The 21,333-nt window shown below is 41.3% G+C and overlaps 2 protein-coding genes and 1 pseudogene across 36 annotated transcripts in view; 1 reads left to right on the top strand and 2 right to left on the bottom strand.

Annotated features, from left to right (window-relative positions):
- The window catches only part of RAD52 (RAD52 homolog, DNA repair protein), a 119,455-nt gene that overhangs the window by 77,414 nt on the left and 20,708 nt on the right, over window positions 1–21,333 (bottom strand). The window contains exon 1 of one of the 4 annotated variants that reach the window (XM_072799541.1): window positions 13,501–13,520. The exons of the other annotated variants lie outside the window; for them this stretch is intronic. The gene's annotated coding sequence lies outside the window, so the exon portion shown is untranslated. Of the gene's footprint in view, window positions 1–13,500; window positions 13,521–21,333 lie in introns of those variants that run through there. 4 annotated transcript variants of the gene reach the window in all.
- On the bottom strand, window positions 11,357–11,453 carry LOC140617778 (U6 spliceosomal RNA; annotated as a pseudogene).
- The window catches only part of ERC1 (ELKS/RAB6-interacting/CAST family member 1), a 545,178-nt gene continuing 537,533 nt past the window's right edge, over window positions 13,689–21,333 (top strand). For 28 of the 32 annotated variants that reach the window (XR_012017870.1, XR_012017872.1, XR_012017874.1 and 25 more), the window contains exon 1: window positions 13,700–13,965. The gene's annotated coding sequence lies outside the window, so the exon portion shown is untranslated. Of the gene's footprint in view, window positions 13,966–14,090; window positions 14,126–21,333 lie in introns of those variants that run through there. The other 4 variants (XM_072799507.1, XM_072799512.1, XM_072799516.1 and 1 more) reach the window with 3 other exon arrangements.

Here is a 21,333-nt window from a genome sequence, read left to right on the forward strand (position 1 = left end):
GGGAGCCCGTTGCCGGGGCAGACACTCAACCGACCGAGCCACCCAGGTACCCCTCAAATTTCTTTGTTATAGAAACAGTCAGGCTTACTATTTCTTCTTCTATCAGCTTTGGAAAGTTACAAACTATGTGTATTTAGATATCTCCACGTGTTCACTAATTTCTTTGATCACCATATTCCTGTCTTTCAGAACTTTTTCTAGGATTATTTTTTTCTGAAGTATCATTTATCCTTCCCTTCAGTGAAGATCAACTAGTAATAAACCCTGTGCTCTTGTTTATTTGAAATGTCTTTATTTTGTCCTTAGTCTTATAAAATAAAATAGTGTTACTTAAGGAGGGCATGTGATGTGATGAACACTGGGTGTTATGCACAACTCATGAATTACTGAGCTCTACCTCTGAAACTAATGATGTACTATATGTTGGCTAATTGAATTTAACTTTAAAAAAATTAAAAAGTAGTGTTACTAGATGACAGTTATTTTATCTCAGCACTTGAAGATATTATCCTGGCTTCTGGCTTCCCTTTTGTGTTAACAAGTCTGCTGTTATTCTAATTACTATGACTTTGTAAATAAGCTGATTTTTTTTTTTTTTGGTCTGATGTTATGGGTTGAATTGTATCACTCAAAAAGGTATATTAAAGCCTTAAGCCCTAGTACCTAAGAATGTGACCTTACTTTGAGATAGACAATTGAAGATATAATTAGTTAAGATAAGGTCATATTGGATGAGTAGTCCATTAATCCAATATGACTGGTGTCCTTTTAGGAGAGGAAAAGAGATGCAGAGACACAGATGTATGAAGAGATAACACATGTTGATGGAGGCAGAGATTGAGGTTTTGCAGCTGTGATCCAAAGATTGCTAGCAAATCATCAGAAACAAGGAAGGATTTTCTCCTATCAGTTCAGAGGAAGCATGACCTTGTGACACCTTGTTTTTGGACTTCTAGACTTCAAAACTGTGAAACAATAAGTTTCTGTTATATTAAGCCACCTGGTTTGTGGCACTGTGTTACAGCAGCCCTTAGGAAAAGAAATGAAATTAATTTTAAAATATTTTGTCAGGGGACAGGAGAGAAAATGAGTGGAAAATGTCAGAAAGGGTGACAGAACATGAGAGACTCCTAACTCTGGGAAACAAACAAGGGGTAGTGGAAAAGGAGGTGGGCGGGGAGATGGGGTGACTGGGTGACGGGCACTGAGTGGGCCACTGGACAGGCTGAGCACTGGGTGTTATATGTTGGCAAATTGAACTCCAATAAAAAAATATGCAAAAAAATATGTTGTCAAAAAAAAAAAAGGAAGAAAGAAAGAAAAAGTATTGTCTTTTATGTTGTCAGTTTCGCTGGAATTTTCTGGGTTAGATTTTCTTTTTACTTCGTATTCTTAGTGACTTCTGATGTGTGGATTTATGTTTTTTATCAATATGGAAAATCCTCATTCATTATATGGATATAAGCTCACCTCCATTCTCTCTCTCTCTCTTTTTTTTTTTCTCCTCCATTCTCTTGATTCTCCTTCTGGGACTTTAAGTAGATTTTTTTTTAAAGATTTTATTTATTTATTCATGAGAGACACAGAGAGAGGCAGAGACACAGGCAGAGTGAGAAGCAGGCTTCCTGCAGGGGAGCCCAATATGAGACTTGATCCTGGGACTCCAGGATCACACTCTGAGCCAAAGGCAGAAGATCAACTGCTGAGCCACACAGGCATCCCCTCTAAGTAGATTTAAATTAGGGAACTGCCTCATGTCCTTGGCCTGTCATATTTTCATCTCTTTGTGTCTCTGTGCTGCTTTCTAGGTAGAGGTTTGTGGCATAGATGGATAATTGTCATTCCTTAGTCACTTTCTCCATATTCAATTATAAAACTTCTTAATTTTGATGGATCCATGATCATTCACAATAAAAGCTGTATTTCCAGTATTTCCAGTTTGCTTGAGCAAACACTGACTGTGGTATACAAGCAGAAATGGTGTGCACAGTTAAAAATAGGAAAAAAAAAAAAAAAGAAAAGAAATGGTGTGCATAATTTTCACAAAGTTTCCTTTTTGCCTGTTTGTATATCTTATTTGGAGAAATATCTATTCACATTTTGTACCCATTTTTTAAAATGGGGTTGTCTTTTTATCATTGAATTTTAAGAGTTACTTATATATTCTAGATATTATATCAGATACACGGTTTGTAAAATTTTTTCCCATTCTGTGTGCTGTCATTTCACTTTCCTGGTAGTGTCTGAGTTAGTCTACTAGGGCTGCCATAACAAAATACTACAGACTGGATATGACCTAATTTAACCTTTATCACCTCTTATTTTTTTTTTTAAAGATTTTATTCATTTATTCATAGAGACAGAGAGAGAGAGGCAGAGACACAGGCAGAGGGAGAAGCAGGCATCATACAGAGAGCCTGACGTGGGTATCGATCCAGGGTCTCCAGGATCACGCCCTGGGCTGCAGGCGGCGCTAAACTGCTGCGCCACCGAGGCTGCCCCCTTTATCACCTTTTATTTATTAATTATTAATTATTAATTATTAATTAATTATTTATTTAAATTTTTATTTATTCAGAGAGAGAGAGAGAGACTGAGAGGCAGAGACACAGGCAGAGGGAGAAGCAGGCTCCATGCAGGGAGCCCGACGCGCGACTCCATCCTGGGTCTCCAGGATCAGACCCCGGGCTGCAGGCGACGCTAAACCGCTGCACCACCGGGGGTGCCCCTTTATCACCTTTTAAAAGGCCCTGTCTCCAAATACAGCCACATTGTGGGTTAAAGCTTCCACATATAAATATTAGGAGAACACAGTTCTGTCCTAAACAACTCTACCTTCTGGGTACCCAAAATTTATATCTTTTTAAAATGCGAAATACATTCACCCCAATACCAAATTCTTAACCCAGAAGCAGCTCTATGTCAAAAGCCTCATCTAAATATTATCTCAACCAGGTATGGATGAGACTTGAAATATGATTGATATTGAGGCAAAATTCTTCTTTCAGCTTTGAGCCTGTGAAACAGAAATTCTGTGCTTCCAAGATAGAATGGCGAGATAGGCATGCATAGACATTTCCATTTTATTTTTTTCAAGATTTATTTATTTATTTTTATTAGAAAGAGAGAGAGCAAGTGCACACAGGCAGGAAGGTTGGGAGAGGGAGGAGTAGACTCTCTACTGAGCCGGGAGCCCAAATGGGGATTTGGACTCAATCCCAGGGCCCTGGGATCATGACCTTAACCCAAGGCAGATGCTTAACTGACTGAGCCACTCAGGCACCTGCATTTTATTTAAAAAATTTTTTGTGTGTTTATTGTTTTTGTTTTAGAACAATTACTTATTTTTACTTAGGTTGTATGAAATGCAATTGGGAGAAAATACTTTGGAACACAAACCTACAGATTAAATTAGGGACATAGATAAATGCTGCAGACATCAGTAGTTTATTGTTTGTTTAGTCCAAACACATTCAAAATGGAAATTCAAATACTTTTCCATCTGAAACAATTAAACTAGATTCCACTAGCATATAATGCTTAAGACAGATAGTAATAAAGATGATAATCCATTGTCTTCGATAACTGCTAAAGCGAAGATGGTAAAGCCAGTTTGGTTGCCATAGTGTCATAAGGATAGATTACCATCAAAAAAAAAAAATCAGCAAATAACCATAATGGTCAATGAATATTTTTATTCTGGTTCACTGAAAAGGATACAAAATGTTAAAAGTCTGCAGTACTGCAGGTGAACAATCACCATGTAAACTTCTCCATGTGATGTTTTAATGTTTTATTCATGGTATGTAAAAACTGAAGCTGAGTGGCTCTTTACTCTAATTTTCTAATACACTGAACATTTCTCATTACTTTTGGTGCCAGAACAGTTTTCATGGGTGGCAAGGCAATATCCTGGATTGGAAATTATATATATGTTTAAAATGGGAAGGAAATAAATAAAAGGGTAGAGGAAAAATATTCTATAAAACAAAATGAAACACAGCACTGACAATAAACCACTTATTTAAAAGTAGTTTGAATAAAGCCTTCAAAACTCAAAAGCAATTTTCTGGCAAGAACTTCAAGTACTATACATCAGAAAGTGTAAAAGTGTTCCAATAGGAAAAAATCTTTAAGTGCCCCTAAGTGGAAATTATGAGAAGTCTATGTCCCCAGAACATATGCAACAGTGCAAGTCTTTTTTCCAAATGGAAACCTCATTCGAGAGGGGAAAAGGGACAGATTTAATTTCACTTATATTGCCCAGTACATGAAAAACAAAATATGTGCATCATTTGCTAGCTTGCTAAATAGCAAATGTTTCATAATTCAGAACTAATTTGCTACTACAACATTCATATTTTAAAAGAGAAATCAGGATGCCTGCGTGGCTCAGTCAGTTAAGCATCAGCCTTCGGCTCAGGTCATGATCCCAGGCTCTTGAGATTGAGTCCAGAGTCCAGCATCCAGCTTCTTGCTCATCAGGGAGCCTGCTTCTCCCTCTGCCTGCTCTTCTGCCTGCTTACACTCTTTCTCTCTGACAAATAAACAAAATCTTAAAAAGTAATAATAATAAAAGAGAGAAATCAGAAAGAAGAAAGGGGGAGGTGTGGATCCAAAGGAAGTCCAAAATTTAGCAAGATAATTCCATTAGATTTTAAGGCTCAAGAGTAATCTCGTTTGGCTCAATGCTTTGCCTCTGGAGCTCCAGGGGTGGCAGCATCATCTTCTTGTTTCTGGGCAATAACTTTGTTCCTGAGGGACTGGTTGGTAGCAGCCTGACCCACTAAAACTGAAGATACAGCCTTGACCCCCTAGGCCTGTATCCTCCAGACTCATGGTAGGAGTGACAGTTATGCTTATTTCTGAACAGCTTTTGGTGCTATTCTTCCCTTTTCTTTAAGGATAATGGGGACTGGCAGCCACATAGTTCAATTTTTTTATTCTGTGGAATCCCAGAAGTCCAACAGGATTCCTTTATTTTGTTGACTCTGTCCCCTTTATTCCAAGCTGGCAGTGCTTCTGCTGTTATAGTTCCATCGCTATTCCTAGATACTTCTGAGATGGCTGATTAAATCTATGAATCACACTATCAGGAGGAAGAATTTTCTCTACCTTTAATGTCCTTTTGGCTGGGCTAAGAATCAAATTGATAGGAGACAGATTAACAAAGGAAAATCAAATTTAATAGCATACATACAGGGAATCCACATAGACATGGATTTTCCAAAGACAGTGAAGCAATATGATGCTTGTATGAACAAAGGGAAGGTATCTGAGGATCCAAAGTGGGGAAAGACCATTAGCAGGAAGTTGAAAGATGCTTGAAAAACCAAGGTTACCTTATTATGTAGGTAAGTTTCTTAGGTAAAGAGAAGTCTCTATTAATAGCTCTTTTCCTGGTTCAAAGAGTCAGTTGAGGGGGAGGTGAAAAGCTTTTTATGAATCTACTGGGTTTCCATTGTGTTTAATTCAAAACAGTGTTCATGCCAAAGTGGCCTGTCTTCAGGCAGCCTGCCCTCAGGCAGCCTGCCCTTGGACCCTACAGCACCTATGAACTCTTTATCATACGATTTTCCAGCCACCCCTTTGGTGTGCTTTCTAGAATATACCTTTTCTTTTTGTAATATGGATAGTAATTAGGTACCATGCCCAATTGCAACATGTGTGTGTGTGTGGGGGGGTTTCCCACATCACCAAGGAGCAATTTTCCAGAAACCTGTTGGATATCTTACAATTCAATTCAATTCTGACAGTGTCTACCCAGAGATAATATCAGATTCCACAGATTAAGGGCTCAGTCCCACAAGAGTGCTGTCCTACTACTCTTTTCCCTGCTCCTTCATATGCCAGATGCAAGCCTATGTTATTACCTGTGTCTCTGGCCAACTGGCTACAAATTGGAGGTTCCAGTGATCCCCTCCAACTCAGGATGCCATCTGCAAGTTCAGATTGTTATCTGTACTTCTGAGCAGTTGGCTGTAAATCAGAGGTTCTCTCTCTCTCTCTGTGTGACTATCATAAATAAATAGAAATTAAAAAAAAAATTAAAAAAAAAACTATATATATTCGTGAGAGACACAAAGAGACAGGCAGCAGAGACATAGGCAGAGGGAGAAGCAGACTCCATGCAGGGAGCCCAACATGGGATTTGATCCCTGATCTCCAGGATCACGCCCTGGGCTGAAGGTGGTGCTAAACTGCTGAGCCACCCGGGCTGCCCTAAATATCCATTTTTGAAACAACAGTCTCTCTTCAAAGGCAATCTGGGCCTTTTCTAACATGAACCTCAAAAATCTTCCAGCCTCTATTCACAAACCAATTCCAAAGCTACTTCCACATTAAAAAAAAAAAAAAAAAAAAGATTTTATTTACTTATTCATGAGAGACAGAGAGAGAGAGAGGTTGAGGCAGAGGGAGAAGCAGGCTCCATGCAGGGAGCCGGACATGGGGACATGGGACTCGATCCCAGGACCCCAGGATCACGTCCTCGACTGAAGGCAGCGCTAACCGCTGAGCCACTGGGGCTGCCCTACTTCCACATTTTTAAACTATTGGAGCAACACCTCACTTCTCAGTATAAAAATCTGCATTAGTCTGGTAGGGATATCATAACAAAATCTCATTCAACAGCAAAAATTTATTTCTCAGTTCTGGAGGCTGGGTATCCAAGATCAAGGTGCTAGTAGGTTTGGCCAGCTTGCAGATGGCCATCTTCTGGTTGTGTCCTCATGAAGCCTTTGCTTTATGCTTATCCCCCAAGTGTCTCTTCCTCTTCCTACAAGGACACTAGTCCTATTGGATTAAGGTTTCACTCTTACAAGTTCATTTAAATTTAATTACCTTTGGAAGGCCTTTCTTCAAATATGTTGAGGGTTTGGGAAAGAGTGAGGAACTTTGAAGGAACACAATTCAGTCCAAACCAGTGTACTTGAAGTACAAGAGATAAATTTTTTTATTGTGGTAAAATATATACAACATAAAATTTACCATTTTAACCATTTTTAAGTGTACAATTGTATGGCATTAAGTGCATTCGTATTGAGATGCAATCATCACCACCATCATATCCAGAACTTCATCTTTCCAAACTGAAGTATGCAAAGTACTCTAATTCCTAAACACTAACTCCATATTCTTCCTCCCCCAAGCCCCTGGCAATCACCTTTTTACTTTCTGACTCTATGAATTTGAGTACTCTAGGTATCTTATATAGATGGAACTGTACAATATACAGGCCTTCTGTGGGTGGGTGATTTCACTTGGCATAAGGTCTCCAAGATTCATTCATATTGTAACATGTATATATGCTGTCGAAATGAGCACTACATTGTAATATGCTAGGATTTCCTTCCTTTTTAAGGCTGAATAATACAAAAGTTTTCCATTTTGGTGAAGTCTAATTTTCCTATTTTTTTTTTGTCACTTGTATGTTTGGTTTTATAGCTAAAAAAACTATTGCCTAATCCAAGGTCACACAGAAATATACCTATATTTTCTCTGAAAGTACTATAGTTTTATTTTTATTTTTTAAAAATATTTTATTTATTTATTCATGGGAGACAGAGGGAGAGAGAGAGGCAGAGACACAGGGAGAGGGAGAAGCAGGCTTCATGCAGGGAGCCTGACGTGGGACTCGATCCTGGGTCTCCAGGATCCTGCCCTGGGCTGAAGGTGGTGCTAAACCGCTGAGCCACCAGGGCTGCCCAGTACTATAGTTTTAACATTTATATTTAGATCTATGGTCCATTTTTTAAAAAAGATTTTACTTATTTTTTATTTAAAAAATTTTTTAAATGATTTATTTTTTATTTTTTAAATTTTACTTATTTATTCATGAGAGACATGGAGAGCGAGAGGCAGAGACACAGGCAGAGGGAGAAGCAGGCTCTATGCAGGGAGCCCGATGTGGGACTTGATCCCAGGACTCCAGGATCATACCCTGAGCTGAAGGTGGACGCTTAACTGCTGAGCCAACGAGGCATCCCCTATGGTCCATTTTGAATTAAATTTTGTATGGATGAGGCAGGGTCCAGTTTCATTCTTTTGCACTTAGATATACAACTGTTACAACACTCTTTGTTGAAAAGACTATTCTTTTCTCATTGACCTGTCGATGTTATTAAAAATTGTTCATAAATGCGTTATTTCTTAATACTAAATTCTATTTCACTGGTATATATGTCCACCACTTTTCCAGTATTACATTATCTAGATCACTGTGGTATTTATTTATTTATTTATTTATTTATTTATTTATTTATTCATTCATTCATTCATTCATTCATTCATGAGAGACACAGGCAGAGAAGCAGGCTACATGCAGGGACCCTGATGTGGGACTTGATCCCAGAAGTCCAGGATCACGCACTGAGCCGAAGGCAGATGCCCAACCGCTGAGCCACCCAGACATCCCTAGATCACTGTGGTTTTGTAGTCAGTTTTGAAATCAGGAAGAATAAGTGTTTTCTTTTAAGGATTATTTTGCCTATCTTGCATCCCTTATATTTCCATGTGAGGGACTCAGCTTGCCAATTTTTGGAAAAAAAAAAAAAAAGGCAGCTGAGATTTTAATAGTATTGCATAGAATCTGCAGAAGAATAGGGGAGTATTGCCATTATAATACTTTAAGTCTTCTGCTACCATATCTTGATGAACTACCTAGATTAATGATGATTTAGCTTACTTATAAATCCTGTTCCTTGTGTCTTCCTACCTCTCAAAATAGACTAACAATTCCTTGTTCCTCCATTGGTTACTTTTTCTACTTCTAACATGCATTTTAAAACCAGAAAAGTTCTGCCAATAATAATCTCTTGAATACTTTTATCTTTACTTGTATCTTTTTCTCCCTAAGTTCCACATCTTTAACTGTCCACTCTATTTTTACCTTTATATCAATAATGGTATAATGTTTGAACTTCAACATTTTACAAGGTTGTTTTTTCTTTGTTATTGCTCTGCACTAGTAGACACTTTAAGCTCTGGGAAGTTTTCTTCCACTATTTTTTTTTAGTAATTTTCCATCTTTTATTTACTTTGCTTTCTCTTTCTCCTGTAATATTAGTCCTCTTGGATTGATTTTCTTATACTTTCTTTTGCAATTTCCATCTCTTTGTGTATGTCTTCTTTTATTATTTTTTTATTTTAAAAAATATTTTATTTACTTATTCGTGAGAGACACAGAGAGAAGCAGAGACATAGGCAGGAGAAGCAGGCTTCTTACATAGAGCCCGATGCGGGACTTTTTTATTTAAATGCATATTTTCCAATTTTATTCCATATCTAATGAATCAAAATTGGTGGTGAGGTGAGTGGGGATGGGGGTAGGGCATTTTTAGTTTCAACAAGCACTCCAAGTAGGTCTGATCTACAGATCTCTTTTTTCCTTTTTTTTTTTTTGTATATATATATTTTTTTTTAAAAGGAAGATTTAATCACAGACGTAGAATTACTTTTTTTTTTATGATTTTATTTATTCATGAGAGACACAGAGAGAGGCAGAGACACAGGCAGAGGGAGAAGCAGGCTCCATGCAGGGAGCCTGACGTGGGACTGGATCCCGGGTCTCCCGGATCAGGGCCTGGGCTGCAGGCGGCGCTAAACCGCTGAGCCACCCAGGCTGCCCCTGTATATAATTTTTTTATTGGAGTTTGATTTGCCAACGGATAGCATAACACCCAGTGCTCATCCCGTCAAGTGTCCCCCTCAGTGCCCATCACCCAGTCACCCCAACCCCCCGCCCACCTCCCCTTCCACCCCCCCTTGTTCGTTTCCCAGAGTTAGGAGTCTCTCATGTTCTGTCACCCTCACTGATATTTCCCATTTTCTCTTCTTTCCCCTTTATTTCCTTTCACTATTTTTTATATTCCCCAAATGAATGAGACCATACACTGTTTATCCTTCTCCGATTGACTTACTTCCTCAGCATAATACCCTCCAGTTCCATCCACGTTGAAGCAAATGGTGGGTATTTGTAGTTTCTAATGGCTGAGTAATATTCCATTGTATATGTATAGGTTCGGTGTCCACTGATGCGGGACTTAATTCCCAGGCCCAGGATCACACCCTAAGCCAAAGGCAGATGCTCAACTGCTGAGCCACCCAGGTGTCCCTTCTTCTTCTTTTAAAGTCTATTTATTTATTTATGTAATCTCTACATCCAACATGGGGCTCAAACTCATGATTGGGAGATCAAGAATCGTGTGCTTTTTTGACTGAGCTATCTAGGTACCCCTGTATTTCTCCTATTTTAAAAAATTTCATTCACTTACTCTTTTAACAGTTCAAGTGAATTTATAATTTTGGCGATTTCTTATTTATGATTTCAAGACCTACCTTTTATTCATGGATAAATAAATAAATAAAATACTTCATCTAAGTATACTGAATATGATATTCTTGTTCACAGGTGTAATGAAAGTCCATGAGTATCCTAATTATTTTTCAAGTTCTGTGAAGTTTCTCTATTTCCTCTATGGCCACTTTTTCTGTTTATCTTTCTTCCCTCCCCCTAAATTGAAACTGCTTTTAAATATCAAATAATCTAATCCTTGGTTGTCTGTTTATGTTTAAGATGAAGTAATTGGAATGCTGATTAGAAACCTTGTGAACTTGGGAGGGTCCTGCCAACTTGTACAACTTCACTCAGGGGTGAGTGGGTAGAGAAATAGCTATTGTGCCAGAATGAAGACTGCTTTACTCTTAGACATTAAATGCTCAAATAGCCACCTAGCTCCTCCCCAGAGATTATGAGAACTCTTGATTTTTAGCCTGGAATAAATGCCTAGGGTACTGTATCCAAGATAAGGAAGGGTTCTTCTGTTCTATATAGAAATGTTTATTTCACTTCCCTATTGGCTGTAGCACCTCCTGCACCTATTACACATTACAGTTTCTTTCATTTTGTTTAGTCAGACTGTACTCACTTGGTGTGTAAATTAAGAAAAAATTATGTCTTGGTGGTCTCTTCCCACTTTCTATTATGTATGAGTTTCGTATCATTTTAACGGGTCTCAGGAAGAAGAGGTAATGAATGCATGTGCTTAGTTAGCTAGCTTTTAAAAAAATTATTATTTTTAAATTTTAAAAGATTTTATTTGAGAGGGAGAGAGACGGAGAATGCGAGCAAGGGGGCAAGAGCAGGGGAGGGAGAAGCAGAACCCTCCCCCACCCCAACAAGGAACCTGACAGGGGCCTGGATCCCAGGACCTGGCATCATGACTTGCGCTGGGATCATGACCTGAGCCAAAGGCAGACACTTAACCAACTGAGCCACCTAGGCTCTCCCAGCTTATTTAAGTATATAAAAAAGTATATACTGAAGTATAGTTGACAACCAATGTTACATTAGTTGCAAATTATGGAATGCTTCATTAATTTGAGTGTCATCCTTGCACAGGAGCTATACTAATCTTCTAACATTTCAATTTTAGTTTTTTTTTTTTTTAAGATTTTTAGTTACTTATTCATGAGAGACACACACAGAGGCAGAGACACAGGCAGAAGGAGAAGCAGGCTCCATGCAGGGAGCACGATGCGGGACTGGATGCCGGGTCTCCAGGATCACACCCTGGGCTGAAGGCAGACGCTTAACCGCTGAGCCACCCAGGCGTCCTACATTTCAATTTTAGTATATGTGCTGCCGAAGGGAGCACTCAGCTGGCTTTAATTAAAAAAATACTAAACGTAAGTTTTTTTTTTTTTTTTTTTTTTTATGATAGTCACACAGAGAGAGAGAGAGAGGCAGAGACATAGGCAGAGGGAGAAGCAGGCTCCATGCACCGGGAGCCCGACGTGGGATTCGATCCCGGGTCTCCAGGATCGCGCCCTGGGCCAAAGGCAGGCGCCAAACCGCTGCGCCACCCAGGGATCCCTAAACGTAAGTTTAAAAAAAAAAAAATCTGGGGCAGAGTCGGGAATAAGAAAAAACAACCAATGGGAGGGAAAAAAAGAACCCCACAAAAAACAAACCCCCTCCCAAAACATAAGAAAACAAGCTGCCAAAATTCTGAGTCTGTGATATTGCTAGCACCCTGTTGTATGTATAACTTAGTGCTTAGCATACTAACCCACACATTTTAGTGATATGTTGGATCTCAGACGTCTAGTTCACATCCCATTTTACAGTTAAGAAAAGTAGAACCCAGAAATAAAGTGATTTTCCCTGGATCATACAAGTAGAAAGTGGCATAATGGAAACTAGGATGGGCCTCCCACTTTTCTTTTACCTCACCACCCTGCTGGGGAGTAACAGGATGAGTAAATCAGCAGTTAGATGAGAAAGATCTTGAAAAATAGTGGAAGAAGGATGGCTTTATTCTGGGGGGGGGGGAGGGGAAGGCCAGATGTCTAAAAAACTGAAGTATTTTAGGATGCTTATTTGGCAGCTATACAACCTTCTCTGGCAGCAAGCACAGTCTTAACAAATGGTAGGCATATGTTGAATGTACTGAAGGGGGCGACTCTACAGCGGGACGGGGAACTGCAATAATCCAAGTGCGTGGTGATCTGGGAGGGAAGAGAGTCTGGGCGGGATGAAACAGTAGAATTTGGTGAATGAATGAATGTTAACATTGAAGAGGGACGGGAAAATGTTAGTGGAATTATGGAGTGCAAATTGGTTAACTGTGGTGGAGAATAAGTAGGGGTAAAATGACGAGTCTACTCCTTGTAAGGCCATTTTAAATTATTCGACGCAACGGAAAACGCTGGGGCCAATGTAATTCACAGCACTCCTACCTTCTTGGTTAAGGGATAGTTTACCTACATTCTTAAATAATAGGTGCAGTTGCCCTCTTTGCGTGACTCCGATGGAAGAAAATCGACTGCAATTCAGGACAAGAAAATTGGGTTTCCTGAAATGAAGTACCATTTGCCCAGCGGACTCGCCTAGATGCTCCGAGGACCGACGAAGACAACGTAGCACCGCAAGGGGCACAGGGCACAGCTGAACGTGCACCTTAAATCCCGCCGGCGCTCTTCCGCCCCGCGGAGCTCCCACAGAAAAACCAAGCACCCCGTTGTAGGTCTTCTGCGACGCCTGTTTTTCCCTGAGGTCTCGTGGGCAGCCCCGCGGCCACATTCGCAGAAGCAAAGGGTGGAGGAAAATACAATTTCCCCGGACAAAGGGCTGCCACTGCAGCCGTGGGAGCGCAGCCCGGAACGCACGACGACCTCAGACCCACTCCGCGGCGGCGGCGGTCCCGGGGCTGGCGGACGGCCCCCCGGAGCAGGGGGTGGGGCGACCCTGGGGTTCGGGAAAGCTACGACTCCGCTCCTCGGGCCCTGCCAGCCCGCTTCCTACGGCAAGCCCAAGGAGACAAACGCCGCCTGGCCGCGTTCCCACCTACCGCCGCTTCCCGGAGCCGAGTCCGGCTCTCCCTTCCCGTGGCCGCAGGGGCCGCGCGTGGGGGTGTGGACGCCCCGCGCCCGTTGCTGTGCTCGAGCGCGCGATCGCCGCCGGAATCTTGAGTCACCCCACTCGTCACCCTGACCCACCTCCGTCTGGAAGGCACCGGAGGCGGGCGGGCTGCCACGCGCACTCCCAGGAGGGTGCGGGCAGCCTAGGTGGCTGGGACAGGAGGGGGCGGAGCTCGCGAGGTCTCGCGGCCGGGCCGGGCCGGGGCGGGGCTAGGTGTCTCGCGCAGGGGGCGGGGCGCGGTGACGTCGGCGGGCGCTGGGGCCGTGCTGTGGCTGTGGCGGCGGCGACGGCGGCGGCGGTAGTGGCGGCGGCGGCGGCGGCGGCGGCGGCGCCCGGGCGGCAGCAGCGGCAACAGCAGCAGCAGCAGCCCGCCTGAGGAGGGTGAGACGGCCGCCGTGTAGGCAGCTCGGAAGTCGGGCGGGACTGAGAGCTTCCCGCCTGCCGCTGGCGCTGAGGCTTTTTTGCCTTTTCTTAGCCTGCTGCTTCCTCACGGCCCTGGCTAGGGCTGGGCAGCGCGCCCCCGGGGAGGGGCGGAGCCGTAGGTGAGGCTTCAGGACCCCCTCCCCCCTCTCCCCGCCGGGGGGATGGGACCGTCCGGGGAGGGGCGGACCCCACCCCAGCCCACCCCAGCCCCCCGCGGGCTCCACCCCGCCAGCTCCGGGGCTGGGCGGGAGCTGAGGCGGCGGACGCGGGGAGCCCGAGGTGGGAGACGCGAGGAGGGGTTCCCGGTGCTTGGAGAGCGAGGCTTTCTGAGGCGTGGTGGTGCGGGCGAGGTGGTGGCGAGGTGGAGAACGGGGAGCCCTGAGGAGGTTGGGGTGCGGTCGGGGTGGATCTGTGTGTCCAGGCGACTGTTGTCAAATGTTGAAAGAGAGGAGGATTTTTTTTCTGTGAAATGGTAAGATAGGAGATGAAGGACTATTTCAAAAGGGAGAGGAGCTGTGGATGCTGCCTTTGAGGCAGTTGGAGAAGCTGTTGCACTGGGTCTCACATTTCTGCTTTGGTGTTTGATGAGTATTATTTCCCTCCTGGCGGGATGGGTCGAGAGGGAAGAGAAGCCCTCTGCTTTTGGCGCAGGTGGGTAAATTGTGAGGGTGGCTGGGTTTAAAGTTTTACTCCCTTCAAGAAGAGCGAGATCTTGGGCTAAGACAACTTCATTCTGGCAACAACATAAGGGTGTAGGTCCCATTACACCTAGTTCCTTAAAGGTGTTATCTTCCAGTCTTTTTTCTGTGCCTGAAAGATCTCTCTGTACCATCTCACTTACAAGCTTTATCCTGTCCCCTTAAGGGAAGGCCTGAAAATCAGGTGGTTGCTTTGGAAGACACATTTCTGACTAATAGTTGCAGGTGGCTGTGGTTCACTGCTTTGGATGGATAATTTGAACAGTTCTGTTGGAGCTAATTATATGAAAAATGTTTTAAAGCACAGTTGTCTTTTACAGCTCGTTTTTCAACAGACCTTAACATTTAGACTCTTTGTGTTCAACACAATTATTGGAGATTATTTTTATTTCTCAATTGCTTTTTTTTTTTTTTTTTAAAGATTTTATTTATTTATTCATGATAGTTACACAGAGAGAGACAGAGAGGCAGAGACACAGGCAGAGGGAGAAGCAGGCTCCATGCAGGGAGCCCGACGTGGGATTCGATCCCAGGCCTCCAGGATCGCGCCCCGGGCCAAAGGCAGGCGCCAAACCGCTGCGCCACCCAGGGATCCCTATTTCTCAATTGCTAATGTTATTAGACCCTTTAAAAAATGAAGTGGAATTAATTTTTTTCGGTAGGTCCTTCGATTTCTGAGATACGTTCCTGGAGTCAAGTGCTTTTAAAATGCTCTTTAATAACATTTTGGGGGCATGTAACTCACTTCATAGGGGCGGCAGAGTAAACGGTGTTCAGTGTTCAAAACATCAGCGTTTCACAACTTTGCACATTAAATCAGAATCTTTTCTTGATTCCTGCTCCCTATTAGATCACAGTATTCACTGACCTTACCTATCAGTTAGTGTCATTTAAGCTGTTTCTTGCTCAGAAGACAGGTCCTGTGATGGACATGTATTATGTAATGGATGGAAGTAGGCATGACTCTCAATAATTCATTTGTGGAGGAAGAGAAACCGTCATGAAATGGAATTTAAGCAGTGACTTTCCCAAGGCTTACTCATTTTTTTTGGGAACGTAGCCAGAGAAATGCTTTCCTGTAACCCAAGAGAGAAATACACAGATATGAGTGTCAGTAGTTGCAGATCATTGCCTTTTTTAACATGCCTAATTAATGAGCAGACTGTTATCTTTTAAAAGATACTTCTGTTTGGAGAGACTTTTAGGCAACAGATGATACAATAGTTACTAAGTGAGAAAGGGTGTGTCCACAATTTGTAATTCTAAAAGATTAAATGTATTCAGATCAAATTAGAAGTTTTGATTTTGGATTACTTAGAAGGAAAAATTAAAATTCACATATCTAGTTTTGGTTTTTAAATTATACTTTGATTTAATTGGGTACTCATGAAGACAAATGTGAACTAAAATATCGAGTGAAACTTTGTATATTGCTAAAATTACATTTGAATGGCTGACAGTGGGATGTGATTTTGTGGGAATGAAATCATGGGATTTGGGAGAAAGGTTAAGGTAGGAGTGGTCTGTTTCTCTTTAGAATTTCTTATGCCTGAAAAAATTACTACATTTTATTTTTCAAGAATGTTGCTTGCTAGTCATTACTGTGATGTTCTTGTGGAATTTACTGAGACCCCCCCCCGCCCTCATTTCTAGTTAGATAAGTATGTCTGTTAATTCAACTATAGTCCTCGAAGCAAGATAAAAGTGATAGTTCTTATAGTTCTATAGCTCTTTTTCTGCTCTAAGTTTATGCTTTTAGGAGTAGTAGAAGAAAAAAAAAAAAAAGAGCTGTTAAATGTGTATTTTACACATAACCATACCAAAACATCAATGGAGGAAGACCAGGGAATGAAGTATTTTGGTTAACCAAATAATCAGTACATACATTCATTATCAAGTTTGACAAAATGGAATGAAGTAAACAGCATTCAGGTTATATAGAATATAGTTTATTTCTGTAGCTCTTCAACATCTGAGCCTTGGGGCACTGATTCAATCAATGGTTATTTATTGAGTATGGTTCTGGGTGCTTTTTTAGCTTATTGGGGTAGTGAACAAAACTGACAAAGATCCCTGCCTTCATGGAACTTACTTTCTGGATACCTTTTGGGGAGATGAAGAGAAACCTGGCAAAGGAGATTGATAAAAGGTTATTGGGTTAGGAAAACCAGGAGAGTGTGATGTACTAGAAGTGAAGAAAAGGAAGTTTTCAGGGAGGAGGGAATGATTAAGCGTGTGTCATTGTTTAAAGAGGTGTCAGAGTGTTGGGTAAGGGAGAATTTATATGATTATAATGTCTAATACCAGAAAATGAGTAAATGCTTCTTAGTGTGAGATGAAATAGATGTAAGAATATGTCAGTTTTTTACTTCCCTAGATTGATTTATTTTATTTTTTTAAAAGATTTTATTTATTTATTTATTTATTTATTTATTTATTTATTTATTTATTTATTTATTCATGACACACACACACACACACACACACACACAGAGGCAGGCAGAGACACAGGCAGAGGGAGAAACAGGCTCCATGTAGGGAGCCCAACGTGGGACTTGATCCCGGGTCTGCAGGATCACACCCTGGGCTGAAGGTGGCGCTAAACTGCTGAGCCACCCAGGCTGCCCTCCCTGGACTGATTTTTTAGAAACATATAGTTCAGTTTTTATTCTTCTCAGAACAAAATAGACAGTCAATGAAAGTATACTTAGACTAAGGACAGATACGACATTTTTGTTATTTAAAAATATATTAATAACCGTTATACTCATTTAAGAAATAGGTAAGACATTGGGGGATCCCTGGGTGGCTCAGTGGTTTGGCGCCTGCCTTTGGCCCTGGGGCACGATCCTGAGGTCCCGGGATTGGGTCCCACATCGGGCTCCCGGCATGGGGCCTGCTTCTCCCTCTGCCAGTGTCTCAGCGTCTCTCTTTCTTTCTATGTCTATCATGAATAAATAAATAAATAAATCTTTACAAAAAAAAAAAAAATAGGTAAGACATGTACCAAGTCAGAAGGTATGCAAGAGTACATGTGGAAAAGTAAGTCTCCTGTCCCATCATGTTATTCCTGAAGGCAGTCACTGTTTCCAAGTTGTTGTTTTTCCTAACCAGTGAAATTTTGTGCAATAATATGGTTTAGCTATTTTAAAATTGCATAAATATAACATTTTCTTTTCTAGGTCTTTTTTTTTTTTCAGGTTTAGTATTTTCATAATTTAAGCCTAGCTACCTGTAGTCCTTTTTAAAAAAATTTATAAGAGCTTTATTGAGAAATAATTCATACACCACACAGTTCACTCATGTAAAGTGTATAATTCAATTTTTTTTGGTGTGTATAACTATCACCACAATCAATTTTGCAATGTTTTCTGAATTCACCCTCAAGAGAAACCCTAAACCCATTAGCAGTTACTTTCTTGACCTTTAGTTTTTCAGTTTTTTAAAAAAAATTTTATTTATTTATGATAGCCACAGAGAGAGAGAGAGAGGCAGAGACATAGGCAGAGGGAGAAGCAGGCTCCATGCACCAGGAGCCTGACGTGGGATTCGATCCCTGGTCTCCAGGATCATGCCCTGGGCCCAAAGGCAGGCGCTAAACCACTGCGCCACCCAGGGATCCCAGTTTTTCAGTTTTCTTTTGTATTTCTGTGGGAGATAATGTTTGTAAAATACTTGTTTACCAACTAAAATGGCAAGTAAGCCATTTAGTGTGTATTTTTAATATTCTTTGATTGAATAGAAACATAGGTTTGTGTAAGTCAACTTAGCATTTTTTTTGGTTGAGTACATGCTTGTGAAATGATTTGACTGCTTAAGTGTCTTTTCATTATTCCTTCATTTATCACATATTTGTTGAGTACTTTTAATGTCCTAAATCCTAGGGTAGCCCAGATGGAATCCATGATGAATAGTGGACAGGGTCCCTTATTCTTAAGGAGTTTTATTCTAGTGAGAGAAGAGGAAACATTAATAGGAGTTTGTGGGCTGCTGTGCTTCAATAGGTAACTTTAGGGTTCTACATCAGCACACATATTGGATTTCTAAACTGAATTGTTGGAAGATCTGCAATGGGATCTTAAGGATACGTAGGATTTGGCTGAATGAAAAGGATGCAAGTAGAAGGAACAGAGTTTGCAGAGCCCAAATACCAGAAAGCTGTAGGGCAAATTGAACCATCTGAAAATGGTTTGGTCTGCTGGAATGTTGAGTGCTAGTGTGAGGTTTGTGTCAGTCCTCCTTTATATTAAATAGCGTGTTGTCTTGAAAAGGCAAAATTATTACATTTTTAATTTGCTTAAACTCTATGGATTGCTGTCATTTTGTAGTTGTATAGCTTTGAATGAGTTACTTTACTGTCTAAAACTCAGTTAATTTTCTCACCTGTAAAATGGGAAAAATAGTCCTATCTCATGTGATTGTTATGAAGAACAAATGAAATATATTAATAAAGCTTTTAATAAAGTGCTTGGAATAGAGTAGGTACTCAATAAAAATCAACATTCTCATGGTGATGATAGAGTGTGGTGATGTTGATAATGATACCTGATTTGTGGAATTCCTTAGGATGTTGTGGAACCCCAGGGAGTTCTCAGGAGACTGGAAAATGATACCTGTCCTTTAAATTTTTTTTCTGGGAGGGATGAAGTGAATACTAAAAACTTTAGGCCAGCACTGTTCAATAGAACTGTGATGATAGAAATGTTCTATATACCATTTGATAAGTAGCCACTTCAGCCCAGGTAGCTCACAGGTTTAGCACCACCTTCAGCTCAGGGCGTGATCCTGGAGACCCGGAATCGAGTCCCATGTTGGGCTCCCTGCATAGAGCCTGCTTCTTCCTCTGCCTGTGTCTCTGCCTCTCTCTCTCTCTCTCTCTCTCTCTCTCTCTCTGTGTCTCATGAATAAATAAGTAAAATCTTTAAAAAAAATGTGGCTAGTATAATTGTTGAGAAATAATTAAAATTATTAGTTTTTTAAAAATTAAATAGGCACTGTAACTGGTGATTTAGTGTATTGGGCAGCACGGCAATATGGTCATAGACTGATGAATCTGATACTGAACTCTGGCAGTATTTTAGCATACATTATTTAAAAGGTAGTTTTAGGGATTCTAGGGGGGCTCAGTTGGTTAAGCATCCGATTTACTATTTTAGCTGAGGTCATGGTCTCGGGTCATGGGATTAAGCCCTGCTTTGAGCTCTGAGTTCAGCTCAAAGTTGGCCTGAGATTCCCTCTGCCTTTCACCCTGCACTCGTGTGTGTGTGTGTGTGTGTGTGTGTGTGTGTGTGTGTGCGCGCGCTCAGTCTCTCTCTAAAATAAGTAAATAAGTCTATCTTTAAAAAAAAAGTAGCTTTAGAAGCCTTGTCAAGTGATACATTGATCACTGGGATATAGTATGGATTCATGAGGTCATTTCAGGTAATAATTTCAGTTTTCTAGAGTTGACATGGTTCCTAAACTGTAAAGGAAATGTAGTAGTTGTATTTAGACTTCAGCTAGATCTTTTCATGCTGTCTTTGCAGAAAATATGAGATCTTTTATGAGGGCAGGGACTGTCATGTGTTCTCTACTGAGCAAATAGTAGGTACTTGTTAAATATTTGATGAATGAATGTTTGATAAGACAATTAAGTGAATTCCCAACTGGCTGTGAATGGATATACCCAGAGAATAGAGTTGCTTACTGAGGATAATGGATTTGAGGAACTGGTATTAGATGACTCATCCATGGGTGTATTGAAATAGCCCAGGACAGGATCCCTGGGTGGCTCAGCGGTTTGGCGCCTGCCTTTGGCCCAGGGCGTGGTCCTGGGGTCGAGTCCCACATCGGGCTCCCTGCATGGAGCCTGCTTCTCCCTCTGCCTGTGTCTCTGCCTCTCTTTCTCTGTGTGTCTCTCACGAATAAAAAAAAAAAAAAAAAAAAAATATATATATATAAAAGAAATAACCCAGGAATGGAATGGTGGTATAAAAGACAATGGCAGTGTGAATTGGTTGCCAGTATCTCCTCACTGCTTGTGGAGGATGTCCAGGTGGTCATTAGCTGATAGTGAAAAGGGAGAAAATAGAAGACTGTGTTGCTGAAAAACATGAGTATCATAATAACAAAGATTTTACATGGGGGTTCAGGATTTTACATGGTCTAGAGGTGGCATTGGAAGAAAGAAGGGTACCAGTCTCATTTCCCAACATTGGGTGTAGAGTGTGAGAGACCTGAGAGCCTCCTTGAAAGGGCTGCTTGGGAAGAAGTGTCCTAGGAAAATCAGTTTTTAGTTAAGGCAGAGAGGCAGTGAGAACTTTCAGAAGAATTTCTTCATAATGGAATAAAATTCCTTGAGAGTATTTTTCTACCTTACTGGCTTCTTATCATCACTTAAACTTTATTATTTTTTTTAAAGTAGGCTCTGCTGGGGGATCCCTGGGTGGCGCAGCGGTTTGGCGCCTGCCTTCGGCCCAGGGCGCGATCCTGGAGACCCGGGATCGAGTCCCACATCGGGCTCCCGGTGCATGGAGCCTGCTTCTCCCTCTGCCTGTGTCTCTGTCTCTTTCTCTCTCTCTCTGTGACTATCATAAATAAATAAAAATTAAAAAAAAGAAAAAGTAGGCTCTGCTACTGACTGAACCAGCCAGGCACTCCTCATCACTTAAACTATTTTTAAAACGTATATATGTATGTATGTAATCTTTACACCCAGTATGGGGCTTGAACTCATGACTCGGAGATCACGTATTCTTCAGACTGAGCCAGGTAGGTGCCCCATGACTTAAACTTTAAAACGTCTCTCTT

This window comes from Canis lupus, chromosome 25, assembly GCF_048164855.1.
Source record: "Canis lupus baileyi chromosome 25, mCanLup2.hap1, whole genome shotgun sequence".
In the NCBI taxonomy this organism is placed as follows: Eukaryota; Metazoa; Chordata; class Mammalia; order Carnivora; family Canidae; genus Canis; species Canis lupus.